General features: G+C 45.1%; 1 non-coding gene across 1 annotated transcript; it reads right to left on the bottom strand.

The window, feature by feature from the left end:
- Positions 1–9,314: 9,314 nt before the first annotated feature.
- On the bottom strand, positions 9,315–9,452 carry LOC114809902. The gene has a single exon (XR_003757673.1). It is a non-coding gene; the product is annotated as a small nucleolar RNA SNORA7 (small nucleolar RNA).
- Positions 9,453–19,975: the final 10,523 nt, after the last annotated feature.

The following is a 19,975-nucleotide window of genomic DNA, read 5'->3' as shown; positions in this document are numbered from 1 at the left end:
CTCTCTGAGTGGTTCAGCTGAAACTTGAGAAATGGGTACCATGAAATACCTTGAGTAGGGAAAACCCTTAATAATCCTCCATTTCCTAAAAAATGGCCCATCTGGGAGTCAAGTGAAGGCCAATTCCAGGCTATGTCAGTGCATTCACTTCCACTCTGACCCTGGTACCCCTGTTTCTAGGACCCCGGTCGGGTAAACAGCCGCCCCCCCGGGCTCCAACACTGAAGCTTAGTGAAGGGGGAAGCCATTTTAATGGCTTCAGTGACTGCCCTTTGTTGTGATCATTCAGATCTCCACCCGCCCTGAGTTGCTTAGAATGTAGAAGGGACTAAAAAAAGAGGAAATTGAAATATCTTAATGATGAGTTTATCTGACAGCAATCTAGAATTGCTTAGTGTGGAAGGCAAACAGAAAGTGACAGCAAAAAAGATGGTAGGCCATAATCACTATTACTATGCCGCTCAAACACACAGCCATTGCTCTGAACTGAAAGAGAAGTTTGTCTGAAAAATGGTCGGAGGCAGCACTCTTCTGAGCCCTGAGGTCTGAAGAGGACAGGGAAATTCTTACACCTCCAGGGAGCTTGATGATCAAGACTGTCATACCTCCTCTGGCCCTGAGATTTCATCTGAAGCTAGTTCCTCAGCCTGTCTGAAGTGAATTCAAATCCACTTCCGAGTTGCCCCTTGAGTGTAAACTCTTTGAGGGCAGGGATAGTGCCTATAGACTCTACTGTACTGTACTCTCCCAAGCATTTAGTACAGTGCTCTGCACACAGTAAACACTCAGTAAATACCATTGATGGATTATGATGATAAAGATATAAAGTCCTCTTAGTCCCCTTCTTGAGGGCAGGCATTCCGCCATGCTTCTGATTCCCTAAAAAGCTTGTACAGTAAAATATTTGATAACCCGCATTTTGTTGACCAGAAAGCTCCTCAACCCGGATGTGAATAATAATAATAACAATAATAATAATAATGATGGTATTTGTTAAGCATTTACTATCTGCAAAGCACTGTTCTAAGCGCTGGGGGTGATACAAGGTGATCAGGTTGTCCCATGTGCAGCTCAAGTCTTCATCCCCATTTTACAGATGAGGGAACTGAGACACAGAGACGTGAAGTGACTTACCCAAAGTCACACAGCGGATAAGGGACGTAGCCAGGATTAGAACCCATGACCTCCGACTCCCAAGCCCATGCTCTTTCCACTGAGCCAAGGTGCTTCTCATCAAGCAGTTAATACTGGACACATACTGTGCCTGGAGTGGCCGTGTTCCTTAGTGGGAAGAGAGAAGGTCTGGGAGTCACAAGACCTGGGTTCTAGTTTCAGCTTCACCACTTCCCCTTCTGTGGGAACTTGGGCAAATCACAATATTTCAGGGCCTAAGTTTCCTCATCTGTAAAATAGGGGTAAAGTGCCTGTTCTCCCTTCCCCCTAGACAGTGAGCCCCATATGGAACAGGGATTGTGTCATAGCTGACTGTATCTACTCTAGCACTTAGCACAGAACTGAAGACATTGTGATCAGTTAAAAGATATCATTGTTTTCATCGCTACCCAGGGCACTCTACTAAACTCTTGGTAGCATCCAATTTGACCAGAAGACACAATCTCTGCCCTCAGTGAGTTTACCATTTAATTGAAGAGACAGGCAGAGACGAAATGACTTTGGAGGAAAACCGACAAAAGAGATATAGCAGGAGAATGAAAAGGAGGATAAGTGAAAAAATTAATGCATAAATAATAATTCACAAAAACCAATGGGTACATTATTCTCGAGATTGCTGTGAATTCACAACACCTGAAAGTGTCTTAAGGGGAAGAGACCGTTCAACAGAGACAAAGATTTTATCTACCCCAGAGTTTAGAACAGAACCTGGCACATAGTAAGTGCTTAACAAATACCAGCATTATTATTAAAGACAGCCAAGAGGACAAGTGTGCCTCAGTTTCCTCATTTACAAAATGGGGATTAAGTCCTATTCCCCTCCTACTTATACTCTGAGTCCCATTCAGCATTCGACCTGAATAGCTCTTATGAACCCCAGCACTCATCACAGTGCTTGGCACATAGTAAGCACTTAACATATATCTGGATTAACAAGGACCTGGATTCTAATCCCGGCTCCTCCACTCATCTGCTGGGTGACCTTGGATAAGTCGCTTAATTTTTGCGTGTCTCAGTTTCCTTATCTGCAAATGGGGATTAAATGTCAGAACTCCATCCTCCTTAGATTGTAATCCCTTCATGGGACAGAGATAGTTTCTGATCTGATTGTATTGGAGCTCCTCCAAATCCTAGAACAGTACTCGGCACATAGTAAGCATTTAATAAATGTCACAATTATTATGGGACTAGCAAATTTGACCAACAGGAACTTCCCATTCTTCAAAAAAACAAAGCTTTAACTGTACAGGCCTCTGCCCGCTGGAGATTCTTCATCAGTGCAGGTGGTGAAGATGATATTGACTTGTTTACACATCTCCCGGCGGCATTTGGTGGTGATGCTATCGTTAGTCACGCAGGCTTCAAACAGAAGGGGTGATTTTTGCAGTTCTGCAGGTGGTAGACGAAATACCAATTTGGACTCATCCTCCTCTAATTGCAGACTGTCCCTCTGGTAGGGACATCCCTCTATTCCAACAAACTCAGTTGGGTCTTTGAAGCCATTAACCTCCTATTAGACCAGCATTAGTGACTTCTGCCTGCTGATCCTCCTCTGATAGAAAATTCATTTGCAATAAATAATTTAGCTCTGGAATGCACTTTAGTCTAGGACTTTCCTGGCAGGAAGATATCGAAGATTAGCCTGTGGAATGAAATAGACTCAAAAATAATTTGCATTATTTCACTAGGTGAGGCCTAATCGGTGGGGAAAGAAGCAAGATCCAGAAAAAGTGAGTAAGAAAATGATAAAGTGAGCAACCTGGTAAGGTAGTGGGCTCCACAGAAACACAAAGAGAAACCTCAGAACTGAAAAATAGACAGGCAAGCAGCCTACCTCTGCTAGACTGTAAGTTCCTCAAGGCCAAAGATCATGTCGACCAACTGTAGTGTACGTGCCCAGACTTTTAAACCAGTGCTCAGCACATTTAGATGTTCAATAAACATTGTTGATGATGATGATGATAAGGTGATGGTGATGATGATAATGTTGATGATCAAATGTGCAGATTCTTTCCTCTCTGCAACATCACCTGCAGAGAGGATTGCATTACAAGAAAGCACAAATACCAGTTAGATTTCTTCTATTTTGATTAATTCTGAACTGCCCAAAAAGCTCTAACTTTACCTCCAGGAATGGCCATCGAAATACAATTGATAAAACAAAGTTAAAAGACATAAAACTGTGTGTCTGTGGGTTTGCGCATCTCTATTTCTGCCACCCCTTGCCCGTGCGTGCCCATATGTGGTGGGGCTGTATGTGTACAATCATGTGGGTACGTGGTGTGCGTGGTTGTGTGTATATCTGTGTCTTTGTATGGCAGCAGGCCCCAGAGATGAAGTCCAATCCCTTAATGAGTTTAAAACACGCTCCATTAGTCTGCCCAGCAAGACCCTTTTCTCTGTGCTATGGTTTTCTGGGAAAATGCACTTGGGGAAAGTCTGGTCACATGGAAGCCTCTGTGTGCCAGCCCATGTCCCTGGGCCTGGAGGTTCAGGTACCAGTCATGTGAGGTGGGTGTGCCCATGATCTATGGGAAAAGCAGCATGACTTAGTGGAAAGACACAGGCTTGGGAGTCAGGGGACCCGGGTACTCATCCTGGCTCTGCCTCTTGCTGGCTGTGCGAACTTAAGCAAGTCACTTAAACGTCTCTATGCCTTAGTTTCCTCATCAGTTCAATGGGGATTCAGTGCCAATTCTTCTTCCCATCAGGCTGTGTGCTGAATTCTATTCCCAACTCTGCCACTCGTCTGTTGTGTGACCTTGAGCAAGTCACTGAACTTCTCCATGTTTCAGTTCCCACAACTGCAAAATGGGGATTCAATACCTGTTCTTCTTCCTATTTCTACTGTGAAGCCCCCTATGGGATGGGGACTTTGCTGACCTGATTAACTTGTACCTACCCCAGTGCTTAGAACAATGTTTGACGCACAGTAAGTGCTTAACAAATACCATAATACAGCATAGTTATTGTAATAATAATAATAATGATGATGATGATGTCTGTTAAGCACTTACTATGTGCCAAGCACTGTTCTAAGCCCTGGGGTAGATACAAGGTAATCAGGTTGTTCCACCTGGGGCTCACAGTCTTAATCCCCATTTTACAGATGAGGGAACTGAGGCACAGAGAAGCTAAGTGGCTCGCCCAAGGTCACAGAGCAGACAACTGGCAGAGCCGGGATTAGAACTCACGTTCTCTGACTCCCAAGCCCATGCTCTTTCCACTAAGCCATGATACTTCCTTTATTAACAAAACCCACAAATATTATTATCACTTTCATTCATTCAATCTTATTTATTCTCTTGGGAAAGTACAGTACAACAATAAACAAACACATTCCCTGCCCACAACAAGCTTACAGTCTAGAGAGGGGGATAGACATTAATATAAATAAATGAATTACAGATATGTACATAATTGCTGTGGGGCTGGGAGGGAGGATTCAATAAAGGAAGCAAGTCAGGGCAATGCACAAGGGCGTGGAAAAAACAAGAAGGAAGGCTTAGTCAGGGAAGGCCTCTTGGAGGAGATGAGCCTTCAATTAGGCTTTGAAGGGAGAGAGAGTCATTGTCTGCCAGATATGAGGAGGGAGGGCATTCCAGGCCAAAGGTAGGAAGTGGGAGGGAGGTCAGCAGCAAGATAAATGATATCAAGGCACAGTGAATAGGTTGACATTAGAGGAACAAAGTGTGTGGGCTGGGTTGTCGTAGGAGAGCAGTGATGGGAAGCAGGTGGGGGCAAGGTGATTGACTGCTTTGTATGTCTCTGCAGACAGTGTCACCAAAAAGCCTCTCCACACACAGTACACAAATGTGAGCACGAGGTGAGTCCTGAGAAAGAAGAAGTCCCTGAGGGTCGGAAATGCTGTGGAATCCAGCCCCAGGGGCAACAGAGGAAAAGAGCCGGAGGGGATAACTCAGCTGGCCCCCATTAAGTACATAGGCTTAAGACCTTTACTGAACTCTTTAGTGGCTGAGCATCCCCAGGTCCCAACCCCAAACACCCATTCAGGTGACCCGCTCAGAGGGAAGAATGCCTCATCGCAAGGCCGCGGCTCCTTGGTGATTCATTATATTTTATGATCGCGAAGTCAACTCTCCTGCAACAAAGCGAAACATGGCCCTTTGAAATAAATGTTGTCATTAACAAGCCGTGCCAGGTGCCGTGACAGATTTGCAGCTATAATGAATAACGCTTCCCGCAAAGTTCTCCCATTCGACAGAAAAGCTGGGACATGACTGTGGGCAGCACTGTGGGGAAGGGAAAGATCGATCGATGCGAGGGGATAATTGAAACTTCACGACTGTCGCATGCATGTGGGCCGACGGCCAGGCAAAATCTCTCAGATAATATTCATCGGGGCCCAGGCTCCTCAGGAACAGAGATCCACTACAATAGAGATCCACTCACTTAACTAGGATCTAGAGGAGGTTGCCATGAACTTGCCCATCACAGGTGATCAACAAAATAGTTCTCAAAGCCCTTCCCAAATAGCATCCTGTAGAGAAACAAGAAAATCTGAGCTACTTGTCCTGTCCTTCTGGTCCAGAATTCTGCTTCCGATAGGGATCTCTAGGCACTGGGAGGAACTGTGAGCTGATTGCCTTCCTGGACCCCCCATCCTCAGGGCTAAGTATGGACCATCCAACACCCCTAACTTTCCCTTTTCTATCCCTAGCTTTCCTTCCAATGACCCACTTACCAGTGGATCTATCCAAACCCCCCTAGAACCTCTTTCCCATTCACTCCTCACATGCAGAGATGGTGTGTTTTATATTAGCCCAGGCTCTCAGCACAGTGCACATAATAGGCACTCGGTAGGTTACTCTATACACAGTAGATGTTCAGCACGAGGAGGGAAGTGAGGAGGTTGTGGTCAGATAGAAGGATTTCAGAGTTGGTGCGGGTAGAGGTTGGGCAGTGGTTAGAGATGATGAGCTGGAGTGTGTGTCCAAGTTGGCGAGTGGGTGAGCTGGGGTGGAGCAGGAAGTTGGTGGAGTTGAGGAATTATAGAAAACAGGCAGCAGAAGGGTCACCAGGAGCATCTACTTATTTATTTATATTCATTCAATTATACTTGTATTCAATCACACTGAATGAATGAAAGAATCAATGAATGAAATTTATTTGAAAGTCTGTCTCCCCCTTGAGACTGTAAGCTTGTTTTGGGCAGGAATGTGTCTGTTCACTGTTATATTGTACTTAGTACAATGCTTAGTACGATGTACCAATTGCTTAGTACAATGTTTTATACCCGGTAATTGCTTAATAAATATGATTTAATGATATTGAAGTCCCCTCTGCTCATAATAAGTGATTTACTTTGTATTTTATTGTCTCTCAGTGTAGTACTCTGCTCACAATAGGTCCTCAGTAAATACTATTGAATTGAAATGAAAGATCAAAGGGCCCATTGAGAAGGGCTGGGAGTCAGCAGACTTGGGTTCTAATACCAGATTTACCACTTGCTATCCAGCCCCTTTTGACTCCCAGGCCCATGCTCTCTCCACTAGGCAACACTGCTTCCCCTAGCCCTGCGTTCCAATCGCAGCCTGGCCACTTGTCTGATGTGTGACCTAGGGCAAGTCTCTGAACTTCTCTGTGCCTCAGTTATCTCATCTTTAAAAAGGGGATTAAGACTGTGAGCCCCATATGGAACAGGGACTACGTCCCATCTGATGAGCTTGTTTCTACCCTAGAGCTTAGAAGAGTGCCTGGTCCATAGTAAGCGCTTTAACAAATATCATAAAATAAATGAATAATAAAATTAGCCCTCTTGAGTTCAATAGTATTTATTGAGTGCTTACTATGTGCAGAGCACTGTACTAAGCGCTTGGAATGTACAAATCGGCAATGGATAGAGACAGTCCCTGCCCACTGACGGGCTTACAGTCTAATCTGGGGAGACAGACCGACAAAAACAATAGAAATAAATAGAGTCAAGGGGATGAACATCTCATTAAAACAATAGCAATAAATAGAATCAAGGTGATGTACATCTCATTAACAAAATAAATAGGGTAATGAAAATATATACAATTGAGCAATCGAGCACAGTGCTGAGGGGAGGGGAAGGGAGAGGGGGAGGAGCAGAGGGAAAGGGGGGAAAAGAGGGCATAGCTGAGGGGAGGTAAAGGGGGGTAGAGGGGGAGCAGAGGGAGCAGAGGGAAAAGGGGAAGCTTAGTCTGGGAAGGGAGTTGAATTGAAAGGTCAAAGAGACCAATGAGGTGAGTTGGGGAGATCAGGATAGTTTTCTAAAAGCTCCAAGCTTTCCCAACTGGTTTTTGGAGATTCCAATGGGACCATTCCTCCCCAAAAGTTACCAGGGGATCAGGGGATCAGTAATGGCCACCGGAAAATGCTCTTGCTCCAGGTATGGGTCAGTGAGTCAGGCTTCTGATGGGCAGGAGAAATGGTCCATTGCTGGAGCCTGGGTTTCCTCGAACAGAAACACTGGTCTCAGTGACAGACAAACTTCCAATCACTGGGTTTCGGTTTCCATGAGTTTTCAAGTGATTGGGACAGCCTCCTGGATTTGGGACTGGCCTGTCAGAATTATGAATAGTACTCAAAATGGTGCTGTCTTTCGTAGCAATGAAGCACTGTCTGGTTGCTTCTCAGGCAACCGGTGGAACAAAATGAGCAATTTCTCAGGGCAGAGAGAACAGAGATATAATAATGTTGGTATTTGTTAAGCGCTTACTAGGTGCAGAGCACTGTTCTAAGCGCTGGGGTAGACACGGGAATCGGGGTGTCCCACGTGGGGCTCACAGTCTTCAGCCCCATTTTACAGATGAGGGAACTGAGGTGCAGAGAAGTGAAGTGACTTGCCCACAGTCACACAGCTGCCAAGTGGCAGAGCTGGGATTCGAACTCATGACCCCTGACTCCAAAGCCCGGGCTCTTTCCACTGAGCCACGCTGAGATATGGAAAGTAGTTGTAAAAGAGTCAGGCAAGACCAGAAATGGGGGGTGATAGGTAGAAGGCGACATGTGGAAATGCATTTCTAACTGTCCTTCTGTGAACATTTCGATACTCACCCAACCCACAGCCCTTATGTACATACCCTTATACTTTGCCATTTCCCCTGTCTGTAATTAATCATCCTGTCCAGCTCCCCACATAGATTGTAAGCTCCTTGAGGTCAAGGATTGTATCTACCAACTTACATTGTACCTTCTAAATCGTAAGCTTGTTGTGGGCAGGGAATCTGTCTGGTAGTGATATTGTGATATTGTACTCTCCCAAGCACTTAGTACAGCACTATTCACACAGTAAGCACTCAATAAATGTGAATGACTGACACCCAATCACAGACTATAGTGTTCCGCACATAGTAAGTGCTCAATAAATTACACTGATTGACTGATGTACACAGAGGTGGAAACAGAGCTGGCACAGGGCACCTTCGTAGCTTGACCTAATTGTTTTTTGCATCCACATTAGGTATCGTCAACTTGGAATTAACTGTGGTTGGAGGAAGTATCTTTGCCTCAAGTATCAGGCAACGAGGCAGGAGGTCAGGGTGATGTTTATGCCAATGCAGATTAGAATTTTTTTCAGGTTTCACTGGTGAGCCAGAGATTTCTTGTTCTGCATAGCACAGAGGAGGAATGAAGCAGGCTGGTAGAAGAGGGCAGGCAGGAGAGAAAGAAAGACAGTACTGATGGACAGCCTTGGAGGAGGAGGTCAGAGGTTTCTGTTTGATGAGAGATTTTGTTTCTCCTGGACAGAGCTTCCTGTCTGACCGTGACAGGTGACCGTCTGACCGTCTGACCGTGACCGTATCTCTGTCTCCGAGAACACTCCTGGCGTCTCCCGGGCCCATTTCTCCCACCAGCTACTGCCCCTCTGAGGCTCTTGTTTCTGAGCAGAAAGCAAGGCTCCATTTCACTGACTCACACTGAGATTTTGTCTTGTCTTATGCTGTCGAGTCATCTCCGACCCATAGCAACACCATGGACACATCTCTTCCAGAATGCTCCACCTCCGTCTACAATCATTCTGGTAGTATATCCAGAGTTTTCTTGGTCAAAATATGGAAATGGGTTACCACTGTCTCCTTCCACACAGTAAACCTGAGTCTCTACCCTCGAATCTCTCTCATGCTACTGCTGCCCAGCACAGGGGAGTTTTGACTTGTTGCAGATTGCCTTCCACTCGCCAGCCACTGCCCAAGCTAGGAAAGGAATGGGTAGGTTTTTGCTTGACTCTCCCTCCCATAGTTGAGACTGGTAGAGGACTGGAAACTCTCCAGGTGCAACCCTGAGAGAGAACACAACAAGATTGCAGCCTTCAATTTGCCCACATAGTCAATCTGTCACTAAATCCTGTTGGTCCCACCTTCACAGTATTACTAAAATCCAACCTTTCTTCTCCATCCAAACTACTACCATGTTAATACAATCAGTTATCCTATCCCACCTAGATTACTGCATCACCCTCCTTGCTCACCTCCTAACCTCTTGCCTCTCCCCGCTCCAGTCCATGCTTCACGCTGCACCCTGGATCATCTTTCTACGGAAGCATTCAGGACATGTCATCCCAATCCTCCAAATCTCCAGTGGTTGCCTATCCACCTCACGTCAAAATCAAACAAAAACGCCTCACCTTGACCCCTCCTACCTCACCTCGCCTTTCTCCTTCTGCAACCCAGCCTACATACTTCACTTCTTTGGTGTTAACCTTCTCACTGTCCCTAGATCTCACCTGTCTCGCTGCCAGCCCCTGGACTGGAATGCCCTCCCTCCTCAAACCCAACAGACAACCATTCTACCCTGCTTCAAAGCCTTACTGAAGGCACATCTCCTCCAAGAGGCCTTCCCCGACTAAACTCCACTTTCCTCTTCTCCCACTCTCTTCTAATTCACCCTGACTTGTTCCCTTTGCTTATCTCCCCACCCAGTCCCACAACACTTATGTATATATCTGTAATTTTATTTGTTGTATTAATATCTGTTTATTTGTATTGATGTCCGTTTCCCCTCCTCTAGACTCTGAACTCATTGTGGGCAGGGATTGTCACTGTTTATTTTTGTATTTTACTTTCCCAAGTGCTTAGTACAGTGTTCTGCACACAGTAAATGCTCAATAAATACAATTGACTGAATGAGTGAGTGAATGACTGGACAATCAGATCATTAGGATGACAGGCTGATTCCTTCTTGTACCGGGGCACTCCTGGTGGTCTCCAAGTCCCTGGGGCTCTGGCTCATGAGCAGTTCAAGAAAGTAAGCTTGTTTTGGGCAGTGTCTGTGTCTGTTTATTGTCATATTGTACTCTCCCAAGTGCTTAATACAGCTCTTCACACATAGTAAACACTCAGTGAATACAACTGAATGAATGAATGAGTTTTGTGGGTGTAATTCCTCCAGAGAGCATTTAGTCTTTCACCTCAGTGGACCGCAACATACATCAGGGGCTGGGTTTCTGCACCAGGCCCCGCAGAGTTGCCCACAGGATACAGTCCTTGCCCAACAAGGGCTCGCAGCCACAATCCCCATTTTACAGATGATGTAACTGAGGCACTGAGAAGTGAAGTGATTTGCCCAAGGTCACACAGTAGACAAGAGTCAGATCTGGGCCCTGACTCCCAGGCCTGTGCTCTATCCACTAGGCCACTCTGCTTCTCCTTAAGCAGCACAGCAGAGCTTCCTTCCTTCCTGTGTTCACTCCCTGACCAATCATTTATATTTATTGAGCATTTACTCTGAACAGAGCACTGTACTAAGAGCTTGGGAGGGCACAGTTATAATGCACTAGATAAACATATTCCCTGCCCACGAGAAGCTTGCAGTCTAGAGGATGGGAAGAAGTGAGCCCATCATTGGGCAGGGATTGTCTCTATCTGTTGCCGAATTGTACATTCCAAGCACTTAGTACAATGCTCTGCACATAGTAAACACTCAATAAATACTATTGAATGAAGTATTTCCTGTTGTTTATTCTGAGCCTACCCCCCTCCGCATCGAAAGGGGCCACTTTAGTCTTGAAGCAGGGGAGTAAAAAAATAAGGAGTAAAAAAATAAGAAAATAGGTGGTCTTGATCAGAAACATTAGTAACCCCAGATTCTGGAGTGTGTGATAGTTTAATTCAGGCAGGGAATATTGCAAGAAACAGCCACCATCTTTCCCAAAATTGTGAAAGATTAATGCAGGTCACCAGAGAGATCAACTGCTTCTTGATCTCAGTCCACTTGCTTTAAGGCCTTGGCAGGATTGAGAAGGAAGAACAGATCTAGGCACAAAATCTCCTTAACCCGCTAGAAGTTGTTCATGTTTAAGAAAGCAGCTGTGTGGACCTACCTTTCACAGACAGTGGAGTTATGATTCACATATAATCATCCATAAACCCCACGAAAAGTCTATAAATCCCACCCAACCCCATGAACCGTGCACTCTAACTGTCCTTAACTGCAACTTGGGCAGAACTGAACTGCCCCTGGTTGTGGCTAATAGCCCATTTTTTCTTCGGCCAGACTGAACGAGAGCCAGGACTTGGAATGCTAAGGGTGAGGGTGATGGGGCTGAATGAGCTAATTGCTTTGGCAAGTTATTGATCGTCTCATGGAGATCTGTGCGGGTCTTCGTCATCTCTCTTCAGCAGAAGGATTCCCCACTGTCTGCTGTCCAGATTCTGGGACCAACCTGATTATCTTGTAGCTACCCCAGCACTTAAAACAGGGATATAGTAAGAGCTTAACAAATACCACAGCAATAAACCCAAGGATGCCATGAGAAACAGCAGGGCATAATGGATAGAGGAGAGGCCTGGGAGTCAGAAGGTCATGGATTCTAATGCTGGTTCTGCCACTTGTCTGATGTGTGACTTTGGGCAAGTCACTTCAGTTCTCTGGGCCTCAGTTTCCTCATCTGTAAAATGGGGATTGAGACTGGGAGCCCCACATGGGACAGGGACTGTGTCCAACCCGATTTGCTTGTATCCATCCCAGCATTTAGTACAGTTCCTGGCATATAGTAAGTGCTTAACAAATGCTATAATAATAATAATAATAATAATAATTAGAACATCCTGCCCCCATTCAATCTTGCCAAACCACATCTCTGCCCTTTTTCAAAGCCTACTACTCTGTCACCTCCTCCAGGAGACCCTCTCTAATTAATCCTCACTCCCTCCCAGCCAGGCCATCGTCATAGCCACCTCAGCACCCACATTTTCAGCTGTTTATTTATGTATTCCTTTGGGTTATTCATTTGTTCCATTCTCGCCCTCCTTTTCAAGTAGTTAATGTCCATTCCTTTTCCTCGATCAATCAATCAGTCAATAAATGGTATTTATTGACTGCTTACAGCAGGCAGAGCACTGCTTGGGAAACTGTCATGTAATAGAGTTGGTGGACGCAATCCCTGCCCACAAGGAAATTATGGTCGACAGAGGGAGACAGACATCAAAATAAAAATAAATTTCAGATAGGGGAAATAGACCTAGGTTAGGGGGTCAATTGTATTTACTGAGCACTTACTGTGTGAAGAACACTCTAATGAACACCTGGGAGAGTATGCGTAACAGTAAACAGATGCATTCCCTGCCACTCAGTGAATTGTCATGGTATGTTCTTTGTACAACATTCGAACACAATTGGCACCCAGTAGCGGGCTCTGCTCCCTCTCAGGATGGCACCTGGAGAGTTTCCAGTGCCCTACAAGTCAAAACTCAACTGTGTTGGGCAGCGAGAGAATGGCAGAGAGTGAAGGGTGGAGACTCAAGTTTACTCATGGAAGAAGGCAAATATAAACCACTTCCATATTTTTACCAAGAAAACTCTATGGATCCACTACCAGAACGATTCAGATGGAGGTGGGGCATTCTGGGAGGATTGTGTCTATGGAGTAGCTATGGGTCGGAGATGACTCTGCAGCATAAGACAAGACAGGGCTCTGAATACAGAAGGTACTTAATTAATCCTTAAAAATTTAATTTAGACAATGGTCATGCTAACCTTTAACGTGACTAATTTAATCAATTAGTAGCAGTACTATTGCTTGAGCATCTACTTGATGCAGTGCACTGTAATAGGGACTTGGAGGGTTTAAATAATAATTGCGGTATTTGTTAAGCACCTATCCTGTGCCCGGTTCTGTACTAAACAATGGAGTTGATCCGGGATCATCATCGGACACAGTCCCTGTCCTATATGGGGCTCACATACTAAGAGGGAGAGAGAAAAGATATTTCATCTCCATTTTTTTAAATGAGGGAATTGAGGCACAAAGAAGTAAAGTGACTCATCCAAGTTCATGCAGCAGGCAAGTGAGTGGTGGAACCATCATTAGAAAATAGATCCCTTAACTCCACGTCCCAAGCTCTTTCCATTAGGCCACACTCCTTCTCAAAGGTTTAAAGCCACTGGAGCCAGAAATAAAACTTACAAAAATAGAAAGCTCTCCCGTTCTTCCCTGAACTGGGAAAAGCAAAGAGGGAGGCGAGGGAGAGCGAGGGGGGAAAATGTTCAAGGATCTTCAAATGTGTCACAGAATACTTGAGCAAATGCAAGCAAACAACAGTAAGAAGTAGCAGCAACCTGGCCTAGTGGGAAGAGCACAGGCCTGGGAGTCAGAAGACCTGGGTCTTAATCCCAGATCCACCACTAATCTGCTGTGACCTAGGGCAAGTCACTTCACATCTGTGTCTCACTGCCTCGTCCGTAAAATAGGGATTAAGGTTGTGAGCTCCATGTGGGACATGGACTGTATCCAACCTGAGTAGCTTGTTTCTACCCCAGCGCTTAGAACAGTGCCTGGCATATAATGTGTTTAACGAATAACATAAAAAAGAGCACAGAAGAGTGATATTCCACATCCTTCTACGCTGAAGATTATTGCAAACTTAAAAATATCACAGACCAGGCCTCACACTGTGAAATATGTGCGGTTCCAGCTCTGAATTTGTGAATAAACAGGAAAGAGTGGAAGCAAAAATCTCTTGTGAAATGCAAATCCCATACAATTGAGTAAGGTTGTCAGGGAAGATTTTTCTCACTAAAATATTGATTGCCTTTTTTTCCCCAAGGATACGGGACCAGGAGGAAGGGAGAGATGATGCATGTCCTCCCTGATAACGCAAGGGTGAAAAAGCTCCCCATCACAGAACAAAGCAGAGTAGATTTATAAAAGAGGTGATAACTTCTGGACTTCTATACCCAACTAATTCCTCCTGTAATTCAAAGAGCTGGATTGAAACCATGAGGGAATTTTAGTGGGGAGTAGTGGGGAGACATATTATTATGATGAATTTCACATCTCTGTGAGCCAAAAGGTAGGTTAACAGGTCATCTGATCAGGATTTTTCCCATGCTTGGGTAGGGCTCTCCAGGGACTCTTTGTCATTTAATAACAATTAATAAGAATAATAATTGTGATATCTGTTAAGCACTTACTGTGTGCCAGGTATTGTACTAAGCGCTGGGGTGGATACAAGCCAATCGGTATCCCACATGGGGCTTCCAGTCTCAATCCCCATTTTACAGAAGAGGTGACTGAGGGACAAGAGAAGTGAAGTGGCTTGCCCAAGGTCACACAGCAGACAAGTGGAAGATCTGGGATCAGAACCCACGGCTTTCTGACTCCCAGGCCCATGCTGTATCCACTGAGCCAGAACTGATCTACTTGCTGGCTGTGTTTTGCTATGATCCCTGGGTCTTTCTGCCTTATTTTCAACTAGCCAGTCTTCTTTCTTCATCATTATCAGCATAACATTTTTTGATGGTATTTATTAAGCGCTTACCATGTTCCAGGCACCGTATTAAGCTCTGGGGTGGATACAGACTAATCAGGTTGGACACAGTCCCTTTCCCACATAGGGCTCACAGTTTTAATCCCCATTTTACAGATGAGGTTACTGAGGCACAGAGAAGTTAAGGGACTTGCCGTAGGTCACCGCAGGCAAGTGGCAGAGGTAGGATTAGAGCTCAGGTCCTTCTGACTCCCAAGTCTGTTCTCTATCCACTAGGCTATGCTGTTACCATTACTCTACTCTTACTGTATCATCCCTGTACTATGTACTATTATTGTACTGTTTCAGTACTGGTAACTAGTAGAACAGTGCTTGGCACATAGTAAGCGCTTAACAAATACCATAATAATATCACCATATCATGTCTACACTATGTACTACTGCTGTGCTATTACTGTACATCTCTATACTATGCATTGTTATTGAACTACTGCAGTATTATTGCTGCTTTATGTATGTTTCTGTACTGAGTACTAGTTCTGGATTAGTTCTGTCATAGGTATGATTGCTTTACTATTACTGAAGAATTCTGATGTTTTGACATCTGTCTCCCCCACTTCTAGATCGTGAAACTGTTGTGGGCAGGGATTGTCTCTCTTTGTTGCTGAATTGTACCTTCCAAGTGCTTAGTGCAGCGGTCTGCACACAGTAAGCGCTCAATAAATACGACTGAATGAATGAATTTCTGTACCATATACTATTATTGATCTGTTTCTGTACTAGCTCTGTACTATGTTCTATAATTGGGTTCTTACTGTATTATATCGGTACTATGTACTGCTACTGTACTATTTCTTACAATGAACTATTTTATCATCTCTGAGTAATATACTATTATTGTACTATTGCTGTATCATTTCTATACAGTGGACTATTACTGTACTATGACTACCATTGCTATACTAGGTATTTTTACTATATCATTTCCGTTCTAGGTGCTATTGCTCTATCTGTTGCGAATTGTACCTTCCAAGCACTTAGTACGGTGCTCTGCACATAGTAAGCGCTCAATAAATAGAATTGAGTGAATGAATGAATTGCTTTACTATTACTGTAGCTTTTCTGTACCATATATTGTTATTGAACTGTTATCTATGAGCTCTAAACTATGTACCATGATTGTACTATGAACTGTACCATATACTGTTATTGAACTGTTACTCTATTAGCTCTATACTATGTACCATGATTGTTTCAGTATGATGTAATAGTAATAATAATAATTCTGGTATAATAATACTAATGATGGTATTTTTTAAGTGTGTACTATGTGGAAAGCACTAAGTGTTGGGGGGGAGATACAAGGTGATCAGGTTGTCCTACGTGGGGCTCACAGTCTTCATCCCCATTTTACAGATGAGGTAACTGAGGCCCAGAGAAGTTAAGTGACCTGCCCGAAGTCACATAGCTGACAAGTGGCGAAGGCAGGATTAGAACCCACGATCTCTGACACCCAAGCCTGTGCTCTTTCCACTGAGCCACGCTGGTATTTGTTGAGCACTTACTATGTGCCAGGCACTGTACCAAGCGCTGGGGTGGATACAAGCAAAGGGGATTGGACACAGTCCATGTCCCACGTGGAGTGCTCCCAGTCTCAATCCCCATTTAACAGATGAGGTAACTGAGGCTCAGAGAAGTGAAGTGACTTGCCCAAGGTCACACAACAGACAAGCAGCAGAGCCAAGATTAGAACCCATAACCTTCCGACTCGCAGGCCCGTGCTCTGCCCACTACATAGTATTTCTTTCTACGGGCAGTCTATCGGGCAGTCCTGTATTACTCATATATTCCTTCCTTTGGCGGTTATTCCATGTGACCTGAGCCCCGGCTGCCACCTGTCCCTTCGCAGTCGGTCCACTCCAGCCTGAAGGGTGCCACTGGTCCATTGACCGAGCATCCGATGGAGAAGGAGCTCTTCCCTCCCCCAGCAAAGTGAGAAGCAGAGTTGTCTAGCGGAAAGAGCACAGGACTGGGAGTCAGGAAACCTGGGTTCCAATCTGGGCTGCTCCAGTCAGTTGCTGTGTGATCCTGGGCAGATCACTTAATTTTTCTGTGCTTCGGTTTCCCCTTCTGTAAAATGGGGTTTAAATTCCTGTTCTCCCTCTCCCTTAGACTTTGAGCCCCAAGTGGGACAGGGACTGGGTCCCATCTGATCATTTTGAATGTACCCCAGAGCTTAACACCATGCTTAGTCTAGACCAAGTCCCCATGACCTCATTCCTCAAGAAGCTCCAATCGTTGCTCATTCACCGCCTCATCAAGCAGAAGCTCCCTACAGTTGGCTTAAATAACAATAATAATAATAATGGTATTCATTAAACACTTACTAGGTGCCAAGCACTGTTCTAAGAGCTGGGGTAGATACAAGGTAATTGTGTTGTCCCACATTCATTCAATAGTATTTATTGAGCGCTTACTATGTGCAGAGCACTGTACTAAGCGCTTGGAATGAACAAGTCGGCAACAGATAGAGACGGTCCCTGCCGTTTGACGGGCTTACGGTCTAATCGGGCTCACAGTCTTAATCCCCATTTTACAGATGAGGTAACTAGCGTGGCTCAGTGGAGAGGGCAAGGGCTTGGGAGTCAGAGGGCATGGGTTCGAATCCTGGCTCCACCGCTTGTCAGCTGCGTGACTGTGGGCAAGTCACTTAACTTCTCTGTGCCTCAGTAACCTCATCTGTAAAATGGGGATTAAGACTGTGAGCCTCACGTGGGACAACCTGATCACCCTGTGTCTATCCCAGCGCTTAGAACAGTGCTCTGCACATAGTCAGCGCTTAACAAATACCAACATTATCATTATTAACTGTGGCACAGTGAAGTTAAATGATTTGCCCAAAGTCACACAGCAGACAAGTGGCGGAGCTGTGATTAGAACCCACGACCTCTGACTCTCAAGCCTTTGCTCTTTCCAGTGAACCACACAGGTTCACAAACAGTAAAGCCACTCGTGCCCTGGTGGGCTTGAACCACCATCCTTTTGGTTAACAGCTGAATGCGCTAACTGGTTGCATCACAGAGACCTAAAGCAGGCCATCGGCTCACCCCCTCTTACCTCACCTCACTGATCACAGCCCAGCCCGCACCCTCGGCACCTCTAGTGCCAATTTGCTCACTGTGCCCCAACCTGCTCATCTACCTCACCATCGACCCCCTTCCCACATCCTCCACCCAGCCTGGAACTCCCTCCCCTCTCCCTATACACCAGACAACCACTCTCCCCACTTTCAAAACCTTACTAAGGTCAAGTCTCTTCCAAGAGGCCTTCCCCATTTAAGCCCTCTTTTCCCCTCTTCCTTCTGCACTACCAAAGCACAAGGATCTGGGACTTTTTGGCATCTAATATTCACCCCACGTCACTTATGTACCTATCTTTAAATTCAATATTATACCATTTATTTCTATTAATATCCAAATACCCTTCTAAACCATAGGTTCCTGGTGGGCAGGGAAGGTGTCTGCCCACTCTGTTGTACTGTACTCTCCCAAGAGCTTAGAACAGTGCTTTGCAAGTAAAGCACATAAATACACGCATGCATGTAAATACCAACGATTGAGCGACTGATTGATGATAGTAAGTGCTTCACAGAGACCGTTCTTACTATTACAGCAGCTGCCAGCGTAGCTCCTCTGACCCAGGAAGACCCCAGCACCTTCTCGAGATACTCTGACCATCTGGACTTTGGTAGAAGGCCAGAGAGCAGCCCCGGGGTCAAGGGGAGCATCCAGAGTGGTGGGATGCTGGCTTTGTGATTTTTCAGATTTCCAGAGAGCAAGGACAGGCCTCGGTCAAATAACGGATCATGTCGCTCGGTTAAAATGGAGCCGTGCGCTTCCCAGCCAGCCCCTCTCTGCACCTTGGGAGGTGATTTATCCCCTGAGCCCCGATCACGATCGCTGAACTCCTGATGTAAACATAATAACCTAATAAATAACACGCAGCCCCTGAAAAAGGAGTCCTGGAGAATCGGAGGCACTCGGGAACAGAGGAGACGGAATCTGACCCCGGCTCTGGTGGAAACCGGAGCCGCCGCACATTTTACAGCTTAAAAGGCTTTTTTCTCTCGGATCTGGGAACCGGGGCGGCGGGATTAGTCGACGACAGATGATGAATTACAAAATCATTCACGGGGGGAAATCGGCACGGTCTCAACTGTTGTTTGGGTTATTAAACAGGCTGAAAGAAATGTGTGCTTACATTATCTCCAGGATATATGTGATCTTAACCTTGTCTTGGGTGACATTAAGGCAGCGTATTTAAATGGAAATTTCCCCGGAGTTACAGAGATGCCCTGTGAAATGATGAACTTCACATTCCTCGTTTATCCATCCTGCTTGTTTCCATTTAAATGGTGATTATGCCGCCTCGGGTTTAATAATCAGTTAATATTATTATCCTCTGGTTTAGACAAACAGAAAAGCAGAACAAGAATAAAAAGTCACCCAAGCAGATGTCAATCACCATCTTCTATTTTTAAAGTGGCGGGATGTTATTGCCGGTTTTTACATATAGGGCAGAGCCCCGGAGCAAGACAACTTTCGGATTTCAATTCTCCATAGCTCGATGCTTATATCCGTCACTGTACAATGGGAAAGACAGAAGCTACTTGATCCAAAATTATTTTCTACATCAGATAACATGAGTTAAAAGCGTGAGGATGATAAATGGAAAAAAGGGTTCATGTGGGGAGTGTTGGAAAGAATTAGTTATTTTAACAGTCAAGTTTGAGCAAATATAATTTTAGAATACACACACTACCTCCCCAGCCTGCCCCCCCGACCCCGCAACCAACGCAAATTTCAGTCAGGTAGAATATTTGGACTACTAGATAAATGATTTCCCCCCAGAGTGGATTGATTTTTCTAAACCTTCCGCAGATGCAGCGAGGGAAAGAGTATTAATCAGCCACTAAAGTGAGGCCACCCTCTCGTGATCACACCTGGAGAGTTTCCAGTACTCCACCAACCTCGACTACAGGAGGGAGAGTCAAGCTGAGGCCTATCCATTTCATTCCCAGCTTGGCCAATGGCTAGCAAGGGGAA

Source organism: Ornithorhynchus anatinus, chromosome 2, assembly GCF_004115215.2.
Source record: "Ornithorhynchus anatinus isolate Pmale09 chromosome 2, mOrnAna1.pri.v4, whole genome shotgun sequence".
NCBI classification, from domain to species: domain Eukaryota; kingdom Metazoa; phylum Chordata; class Mammalia; order Monotremata; family Ornithorhynchidae; genus Ornithorhynchus; species Ornithorhynchus anatinus.
This window is presented reverse-complemented; position numbering and strand designations above follow the sequence as displayed.